This window comes from Glycine max, chromosome 14, assembly GCF_000004515.6.
Source record: "Glycine max cultivar Williams 82 chromosome 14, Glycine_max_v4.0, whole genome shotgun sequence".
In the NCBI taxonomy this organism is placed as follows: Eukaryota; Viridiplantae; Streptophyta; class Magnoliopsida; order Fabales; family Fabaceae; genus Glycine; species Glycine max.
Genome location: NC_038250.2, coordinates 24,060,807 through 24,067,992, shown reverse-complemented (window position 1 = coordinate 24,067,992; position 7,186 = coordinate 24,060,807). Strand labels below are relative to the sequence as shown.

The 7,186-nt window shown below is 36.1% G+C and overlaps 1 non-coding gene across 1 annotated transcript; it reads right to left on the bottom strand.

Moving 5' to 3' along the window:
- Positions 1–6,847: 6,847 nt before the first annotated feature.
- LOC112999421 (small nucleolar RNA R71) lies at positions 6,848–6,954 on the bottom strand. The gene has a single exon (XR_003264608.1). It is a non-coding gene; the product is annotated as a small nucleolar RNA R71 (small nucleolar RNA).
- Positions 6,955–7,186: the final 232 nt, after the last annotated feature.

Sequence of the window (7,186 nt, the reverse complement as noted above, 5' to 3'; positions counted from 1 at the left end):
GCTCATGAATTATGATGTTGTCAAGCAATACTATGTATGATGTTTGGGGCAATGTGAAGGTTGTTGTTAGATGTCTCCAATGACTCATTAGGATTTTCAAGTTTATGTCATTATTGTAAACAACAGTTACAATGCTAATAATATGGATTAATTTGATGTCCTTATCTCATTCTTTCACAATTACATCTTTGCTTATTGAACTTCCACTGGAATGAGAGAGCAAGCCTTTGGTTTATTTTCTCAAGCGACCTGTGCTCCCGAGTTTGACTTCCAAGTCTGTTCAATCAGAAATTTTCTCGTTCTACACGTTTGGTGAAGGTGCCGTAAACGACGAGTAAAAAGTTAAAAAAAACATTTGAATGACTGTGTTTCAAATGAAAGTACAAACATACACGTGACCTCATTTTATCATTCTTAAAATTTGTCTTTTTGAGAGAAAAGTGAGGTATCAAGAACAGGATTCGTTTGACTTAATCTATCAATTGAAAACCCTTTAAATGTTTCTCGTCTTTGAGAATTCATTTTCAAAAACCTGCACATTTTCTTTCATTTTTTCCTTGCTACAAGGTCATGAGAAAAAACAACAATAGATACCTTAGAGCCCTACACTGGGGCAATGAGGGGCACCATGCATGAACCTGAAGCAAACCTAGGGGCAGATCAAAATTTCTCACCCGTTAGGTTGAAAACCCGAAAAGGCAGCCTAAGCAAAAATTAGGATTGAAAAATAATAATAATAATAATAATAATAATAATAATAATAAATAAATAAATAAAAACCAATCAGGGGCGTGTTATTGAAGTTTTGTCCCAAAATCCAAACTACAAAAGGATAAGATTTGAAATGACGCATGGCCATGGGGACCACTGCTAAATAGAAACCCTGAGTGGGAACCACCATTAAACCAATGGGAAGAGCAATGCAAAAAAACACATGCATGAAGTTGGGCAACAAAAAAAGAAAATAAAATAAAATCCGCCAAAGGCAAGTGAAGAAAAAGAGAGACAAAGATCTCCAGGTCCTACAAGAAAGGCACAAAGTGCAATGAAGGATTAATGTATAAGACAAAAGGAGTAGAGCCCGACCCGAAAGGTACAAGCAATGCACTCGAGGTTCTTACTCAATGTAACCCTTAAACACTCTTTGAGTCTGTTTAATCCTTTCTTTCATAGCCCTCTTACCCCTGACCACATTACAAGCCCAATAAAGCCCAAGTGGATCAAGGAATGACTAATTTGCTTTTAAGTTGGGATTTTGGAATGAAACCCACGCACGGTTGTGATTGTTAAAAAAATACATCTATCAAAAACAAAAAAGAGAAACCCCTGAGGTTCACACTCACATTTGAGAAGAAATCTCATTCAACCAGGAGCTCGCTGAAAATGCCTAAAGCCAATAGTGATAGTAGGGTAAACGTGATGTAAGTCGCTCATGCAAAACTCCTTAGGATTCCTTTGAATCCAATGGTGGCCTTTGCCTCAAGATCATCCCGTGTCATCAAGTTTTAGTGGGATCAACATACCCATGGCATCATTCTATGACCATAAATCAGGAAAATTCTGCTTGGTCACATACCAAAGTGTGACAATCCATTACCATCCTACAATGGGGAGCACAATCGGCCCCAAAGCCGTATATTTTCTTGCTGTGCAGAATAATCGAAGTTTTTAAAAGAAAGGGGAAAATCCTATGATCAATATTTTGGTTGATTGATTAAATGTCAAACGGCTCCATTGCCGTCACTCCAAAATTGTCAAGTGACTAAATAAAAAATCAAATAGAACATACACTCTGTGGGAGTCCCCAACAAGGTTTGCAAAAAAAAAAATAGGATGAGGTTGCATGATTTATCACATCTTTTTTTTAAAAAAAAACAGTCAATCTTCGTTTTCCACAAAAATGAAAAAAATCAAACCAAAATCCAAATCACAAAAAAATAGGAAAAAATGTCATGAACATTGTACAAATTTCCATTGCATTGCATTGTTGCATACAAAGCCTGCATTTATTGCATTTCAAGATAAAGGTTGCATGCATCTACATCCCAAAAGTCATGGTCATATTAAGTGCATAGATTTCTCTTTGTATGCCAATTTCCCCAAACTAATCTTAGAGTTTAGGATAAGAGACCCTCTCAAAGAGTCAACCACTTGCTTTCTCACAAGGTTAAGCCCTTCAGTACTAGTACCTATTGGTTAGTTTCATAGGACTCAAAGTCCTTGCAATTATCTTATCAGAGACTATTACAGTCTTCTTTGCCTTCTAGAGACAATCAAGTCCATTGGCATGCGGAGACAATCATGGTCATCCGCTTTCGTTGTTTTCAAGACTATTATAGTCCTCTTCGCCTTCCACAGACAATCAAGTCTATTGGCATGCGGAGACAATCATGGTCATCCGCTTTCTTTGCCTTCCAAAGACAATCAAGTCCGTTGGCATGCAGAGACAATCATGGTCATCTGCCTCTTTTCGAAGACTTCAATGCCTTTCGACCAAGACTATTACAGTCTTCTTTGCCTTCCAGAGACAATCAAGTCGGTTGGCATGCGGAGACAATCATGGTCATTCTCTTTCATTGTTTTCAAGACTATTACAGTTTTCTTTATCTTCCAGAGACAATCAAGTCCGTTGGCATGGGGAGACAATCATGGTCATCGACTTTTGTTGTTTTCAAGACTATTAAAGTCTTCTTTGCCTTCCAGAGACAATCAAGTTCGTTGGCATACAGAGACAATCATTTTTACCCGCTTTCATTGTTTTCAAGACTATTACAGTCTTCTTTGCCTTCCAGAGACAATCAAGTCTGTTGGCATGCAGAGACAATCATGGTCATCTGCCTCTTTTCGAAGACTTCAATGTCTTTCAACCAAGACTATTATAGTCTTTTTTGCCTTCTAGAGACAATCAAGTCCGTTGGCATGCGGAGACAATCATGGCCATCCACTTTCGTTGTTTTCAAGACTATTACAGTCTTCTTTGCCTTCTAGAGACAATCGAGTCTGTTGGCATGCAGAGACAATTGTTAAACAAGTGGCCTCAGTTATCTTAAGAAGGGGGATTGAATTAAGATACAAAAACTATCCCCTTAATTAAAAATTTAACTTTTTTTATATCAACAATGCAACCCTTATTATGAACTACTCTAAGAACAATTAAAAAAAAAACTCTTTAAAGTGAAATATAAACAATAATAAATAAAGGAAGTTTAAGGAAAGAGAGAATGCAAACTCAGTTTTTATACTGGTTTGGCCACGCCTTGTGCCTACGTCTAGTCCCCAAGCAACCCGCTTGAGATTTCCACTATCTTGTAAAAAGCCTTTTACAAAGTCTGAACCACACAAGGACAATCCTTCCCTTGTGTTCAAATAACCTTACAACTTAAGAGAACCTTGGTCTTTTAAACAGATCTCTTTGAATAAGAATAAGAAGAAGAAGAATTCTCTCTTGAAGAGAAGAATATTACAATTGAAGATCGATCAAGATTCCTTATTGAATTTGCAAATATTTTGGCCAAGGAATATTTTGAGAGTTATAAGACAATTTTGTTATGAGAGGATAAGACAATGTTGTTCAAAAAAACTCTAAGGAATTTCGTGTACCAAGTCACCTATTTATAGGCCTTTGATGGCCATTCAAAAACTTCTTGAACAGTTGTGACTCTTGGGAGTTATTTTCGAAAATTCTTTACTGGTAATCGATTACATAACTGTTGTAATCGATTACAGGCTTTAAAATTTAAATTCAAATTTCTAAAGGCTGTTATAAAATGTTTAAAACTTATAGTAATTGATTACAAGCCTTGTGTAATCGATTACAGGCTTTAAATTTTAAATTCAAAATTTGCAAATTTGTCTCAGAAATGAATTTGGCCACTGGTAATCGATTACATCCTCTGGTAATCGTTACAAGAGAGAAAATACCATATATTTGAAATCACAAAAAGCTTTTGTAAAATATCCTTTGGCCAAACCTGTGCATCATCAAATAAGGAATGCTTTCTAAGATTCTAGGGACTAAGTTCATCATTTTTCTTGATTTTTTGAGTTCTTGACTTGGATTAAACTTGAGAAGCGCTTATCTTTGGCACCATCAAAACTTCATTGCATATATGCTTCTACAATCTCCCCCTTTTTGATGATGACAATAATTTGAAATCAAGATAAATGATATACAAGTGATATTGCGTGCTCAAACCCTTACTCCCCCTTAAGATTAGAATTTATGCCTAAGTTCATAATCACTATCCCCTTAAGTTCTCTCCCCCTTTGGCAACATCAAAAAGCCAAAAACGTATGGAGAAAGGAACTAAGGCTACATCAAAATCAGAGCATAATTTAATCATAAACTAAGTCAATCCATAGAATTAACCAAACAAGTGTTAAACAGCCAAATCAAGGTCTAAAATACCAAAACACAAACCAAAACAGAATGATAAATATCCAAGACTATCATAACAAAAGTACTAATGAATGCCAAAATACAAGGCGAAAGAAATAACCATAAAGCCTAAGGAAATAAAATATAAGAAAGATAACTAAGAGTCGGTCAAGGATCAAAGCAACGCCTGATGAAGCTCATATCATCTTCAAGCCTAGTAACAATCAAATGTTTCTTCATCAAAAAATTCAAGGTCAAGGTACTTAAGGTCTAGAAAGACTCTATTACAGAATTGAAAGTAGTACCTTTCACGCTGATCATCTGAGGAAAATAATGTAGATGATCGTGGAGATGAAAGAAAAGGAGGAACTGGTGCGGGTGGGTCTCCAAAAGTTCCTTGGCGGCTAATGTGTCATTATTTTCTCTTATTTCTTAACCTTTTTTGTCACCATTTTAATTACTGATTAGCCTTAATTGTCAAATTAATTATGCAGTTTTATCATTTGGGGCTAATGTGTCATTATTTTCTCTATTGGAAGACTAAGTCTCCAATGTTATTTTCTCTTGAGGATCAAGCACAACTCTCTTTGAGGTTTTGTTATTACTATTGAATTCTGATAAGTTTTTCCTCTTCACCAATTACTCTGTATTTGTTGCTATTAATCCATGCATGCTTAGTGCTTGATTAATTGTCTCTGCGCTTAATTTACATTCATGCTTAATGATCAATTTCGTTCATGATTAATTGGTGTATGTGTTGCTTAATCACATAATGACAACCTTATGTTAATTTTCACTTAGTAATTTAATTTAGGGTTGGATTAAGTGGTTGAACTGGTTTGGGATAAATTCTCGTAACCTAGGATAAGAGACTTGCTTGTGAATCAAGGGGAGACAACATGTTTTAATTCTATTATTTTCTAATTAAAATCTGCTCGCTATTTAAATTACAAAAACAAACGACCCCCCCCTAATTCGTTACTGTTTTATCACTATCTATTATGAATGTTGGTTGACCATTGCTTGTTGGGAGACGACCTAGGATCACTTCCTAGATATTGAATTTTTAATGTTTATTTGATTCAGGTACGGCCTCGATCAAATTTGGCGCCATTGCCGAGGAGCAGTGGGCCAAAGGTTCATAATAGTGTTTAGTTTTTTGTGTGTAGCTCTGTCGTTTAGGTTGTGAGTGTGTGTTGTTTTGTTTTGAGTAGCGCTCTGTTTTGCATTTCAGTGGCGTTCCCTGTTTAGCGACTGTTTTAGTGATTGTTTTAGTTTTGTGTAATGCTGTGAATAGTGATTAGCGACTGTTTCAGTTTTGTGTAATGCTGTGAATAGTGATTAGCAACTGATTTTGCAATTTAATTGGCGATTTTTGTTTTGATAGTTAGAGTTCTTATTTTTGGCTGATTTTTTGTGTAGTAGTTTATTTTGGTCCATATTTTGTATGAAAAATACCAGGAGCACTTGGTGTGGCTGAATTTGAGAGAGGCAAAAATTTTGGGGACTTGTTTTTATCAAAACTTAAAACGGCCATAACTTTTGCTCTGATTATCAGAATGACTATTATTATATATGCATTTGGGGTAGATGAAAATTTCCCATGCTGTGGCAACGGATCCGTTTCCGTTTTAAACTTGAAAAATCAGCTATTTACTAAGTTTTTTTTATTTATTTTTTTAGTATTATTGTCTTATTTTTCTAAACTTTCCTTAGGCAATTTTCATAGTTTGACTTTGTATTTTTGTCTGAAAATTTTTGCACTATCTTTTCATGATTTTAGGGTGTTCCCCACAAAATTTCAGCTCATTTGGATATCGTTTGAGTATAGTTGTAGTTTTACCCCCTTGTTAGGTGCTTGTTGAGAAACACATTATTTGCTACATATAGTGCATGACTAGGGGCAATCCAGGTGATTTACAACCCTTTGATCCTAAAATAGATAGAACCTTTCATAGATTAGTTAGACAAAGTGTGCATCCTGATCATTTTGTGCATTTTGAGCATTGTGAGCATTTTGAGTATTTTGTTGCTGGTGATTCTGAATATTCTGATTGTGAGCATTCAACTACTAATTTTCATACTGAGAACATGGCTCAACCTCCACCTCGTGAGAGGACTCTTAGGGAGATGGCTGCACCTGATTTCACTTATGAAAGCTTGTGCATTCAATATCCTGGTGAGGGTGTTCCATATGTTCTCAAGACTGGACTAATACATTTGCTGCCCAAGTTTCATGGTCTTGCAGGTGAAGATCCTCATAAGCATCTTAAGGAGTTCCATATTGTTTGTTCCACCATGAAGCCCCCTGATGTCTAGGAAGATCATATCTTTCTAAAAACTTTTCCTCATTCTCTGGAAGGAGTGGCAAAAGATTGGCTATACTACCTTGCTCCCAGGTCCATTTTCAGCTGGGATGACCTTAAGAGGGTGTTCTTGGAGAAATTATTCCCTGCATCTAGGACCATCACCATCAAAAAAGACATTTCAGGCATCATGAAACTTAGTGGAGAGAGTTTGTATGAGTACTGGGAAAGATTCAAGAAATTAAGTGCAAGCTGTCCTCACCACTAGATTAGATTTCTGAGCAACTCCTTCTTCAATATTTCTATGAGGGACTTAGCAACATGGAAAGGAGTATGATTGATGCTGCCAGTGGTGGAGCTCTTGGTGATATGACCCCTGCTGAGGCTAGGAACTTGATAGAGAAGATGATTTCCAACTCCCAACAATTAAGTGCAAGAAATGATGCTATTGTCCTTAGAGGAGTCCATGAGGTGGCCACAAATTCATGTTCATCTACTGAAA